Source organism: Condylura cristata, unplaced genomic scaffold (assembly GCF_000260355.1).
Source record: "Condylura cristata isolate star-nosed mole 26May11 unplaced genomic scaffold, ConCri1.0 scaffold00001, whole genome shotgun sequence".
NCBI lineage: Eukaryota > Metazoa > Chordata > Mammalia > Eulipotyphla > Talpidae > Condylura > Condylura cristata.
The window spans coordinates 23178831-23182284 of NW_004567102.1; positions in this window are offsets into that span (position 1 = coordinate 23178831).

Here is a 3454-nt window from a genome sequence, read left to right on the forward strand (position 1 = left end):
AATACAAAAATTGCTGCAGTACCATGATCAGTTTCACTGATTGAAGCTGTAGTTCTTATAATCACATTCTTACATATTTATTCAGAAAAAGACACAGACAAGAATGTAGAGGACTCAGTTTTCACTACTTACAATTTTAAAAAACAATTGGGGTCTGGGCTGGATAAATCACTAAACGATGTTACAATGCAGTGATGAGTATCCTGGATTCCCATCTCATCTCTCCTGTTGCTGGATGAGCTACATACCAACATTTTGGGGATAAATGCACTCCCATAATTGAATTATCCTTGTTAAAAGGGTACTGCCATCACCAAATTTAGCTGCCCTCACTGTTTGCTAGAGGGTACTGCACAATTTGGGTCAACTCTGAATGAACAATCTCTTCAGAGTGCCTCAACAATTAGTTGAAACTTCTGTCATATGTAGCGTTCTTCTCAGACTCATTTCTGCTTTTTGCTTATAGGCTTTGTTGAAAGCACTTCTCAATTAGCACCCACATGTACATCTAAGTCTCTATTTTGGGAAACCATGCCTCTAAATTGTTTTCCAAAAGTTAACATTTTCCTTAGGAATATTTTTTTTTAAAGATTCATTTATTTGTGCATACAGAACTAGTTTGCAGGCCAGAGGTGCAAGAGCAGTGGAGGATTCACCAGAGACAGAGTGGGGAGCAGAACATGCCAACTGATGAAGTACACTGCTGAGAGGAGCAGTGGGAGGGTCAGGAGAAGTCTGCCGAGTCATGTGGATCACCTCCGGGGCTGGTGGGAATTGAATTCCTACTGAAGTAGATTTAGCTTCTCTGTGATGTGCTTTAACCTGCTGTGCCACCAGGGAGGTCCCAGGAATCATTTTTAAAATTGGTTTTAAAACAATACAAAAATTGAAATAAGCTTTAGTCATTATCAAAACACATATCATTGATAAAAAGAAAATACATGCATTAAAGCTTGACTTTTCATTTCAAATGCAATAAAACATGCATAACTAGATCATACACACTGATCTCAAGAGGTGTCCAACAACACTGAATGTTCAACTGACAGTACAGAAGTACTGGATGCATCAAATAATGAGCTAAATAAGCATGGGTAAGTATTGAATTAACAATATTTTTTAATCTCATTGTTTAAAAAAAATCTAATGGTCATTAAGCACTGTCCATTATCAAAAAATCTGATACTTTACTGATGCTTTATTTTCCTGTCTATACATGTCCCAAGATTGGCCAGGAACTATATTACTATTGTCCTTAGCAATTTGGGCAAAGGACAGTATCAATAAATATTTGATGTTAAAATGATGATAATGATAATGATGTTCATTTGAATATTCTCTCCCCCATATTTTCACATCTCTTTTATGAAAAGAATGGGAATAACTCAATATCAGGCCAGAATTATTAAAGTCTTCTTTCTTTTAGACTTCATTACCACAGGATTGTGGCCTGACACTAGAGTGCCTCATAGTTCATTGAAAAAGTCATAGAAACAATTACTATGCATTGAAGGGACTTCTGAAGAGAAGAAATCAAAGTACCCTTCACAAAGTCATTAAGACAAGCTAAAAAGGACATTGCAAATCATATGTGTTGCCCTTATTGTTTTTAGAGATTACACTAAATGAACAAGAAAGGCATGTGAAATGAGGCATGTGTTTAGTCAACCATGTTGAGAACATTGGAAAAGTGAGTTAGTTGTTCAAGGTGAAGATATGAAAAGTACAAACACACATATGTAGGTTAATATTATATTAATAATAGAATATAGGTCCTCCTTGGTGGTACAATGGGTGATGAAAGAGCAGCACCTGCAAGTGAGCAGCAGCTGCTTCAGTGTGAGTTTCATCCCTGCCCAGGCGGTGACCCACATGGCGCGGCAGACCTCTCCTGACCCGTCCACTGCTTCCCTCAGCAGTGTACTTCATAGATCTGCCTGTTCTGCTCCCCACTCTGATTCTGATGAATCCTCTCACTGCCCCTGCACCTCTGTACTGTACCCCAGTTCTGTATGCATAAATCTTTAAATAATAAATGGAAGATATTAGGTATTAGATGTATTAACATCCATAAAAGACTACTGTCATATCCATTAAATCCATAAGTAGATGAAATCAAAGTCCTGTTCTACTACATAGAAAATCCCCTTATTATCTCAGAAACTCTGACTTGACTATCATATGCTCAAATATTTTCAAAAATATTCATATATCTAAAACGCAGGTGTGTTATAATTGATTGACTCATATTAACTTAATAGATTTATTTCAAACAGATTATTTAATCCTTCAGTAATGTCACAGAGAAAATAATTTCCTCTTTTAAATGTTACTGCCATTGTGAAAACAAATTAACAAGCATATGTTCACCTTACATTAAAAAAAAAAATCTGCTTTAGCTCTCAGACTACTATAAGGATTAAATTTGCCTACATTTACTGAAGGTCCATGAAACACCCACCTTTTCCCAACCAGGCTTAATAAGCTTCTAGGCAGTCTTTCTGCTACAAGGACTGCAGCCAATCAATGCTCTTGCCTGTACCCAAACTCACAAACTCTCAGTCACTCTGCTCATGCATGAGTCAGAGATGAACTGCTGGCAGGACCTGAGAACAGAGCTAGACTGGAAATGAATTATCTGTTCAGCTTAAGGTTTAGAAAGCTCTGCTGGTTTACTTGGCCTTGAGCTGACAATAAATGCAGAAACCTCCCTCAGATAAAGCAGCTACAGCACCAGGAAAGCTTGTGCCCTTGTCACATTCTAGCAGCATCTTCTCTCTTCCTGCTTCCCCAGTCCCAATCCTGTAGGCTGTTTTATCGGGCACTCCAATCCTCACTTGCTCTTGAGCTCTAGTCATCCTAACTGGTGACAAATCTTCAGTAATCTAGCATTCTACACCAATGTCTTAACATTTTCAAATCTAACACAATGCTGTTAATGCAGGGTTAGGAAGGCTAGCTATTAGCTTAGTTAATAGAAATAAACATAGCACCAAGCAGAGATGAAGGAGGTACTCATCACAATTGATGGATTGAGACAAAGTGCTGGAAAAAAACTTAGTACAAGAGGATTAACTAAACTATCTGAAGGGCTTCTTCTAAGGAATAAACTCGAAGGTTCTCAAAAAATTAAAAATAGATCTATGATATGATACATCAATTTCACTCCTAGATATCTACCCAAAAAATTGTCTTAAAAACTATTCCGAAAAGATAGACTCCTATGTTCATCATAGCACTATTTAAAATAGTCAAGACACAGAAACAACCCATGTTCCCAAGGACAGGTGGTTAGGTAAGGAAATGTGGTACATGGAATACTATTCATTCATTAAAAAAAAAAAAGATGAAATTTTACTATTTGCAACAACATAAAGGAACTTGGGCTAAGTGAAATAAGTTAGAGTGACAAATATCTGATGCTTCTCTTCATATATATATATATATATATATA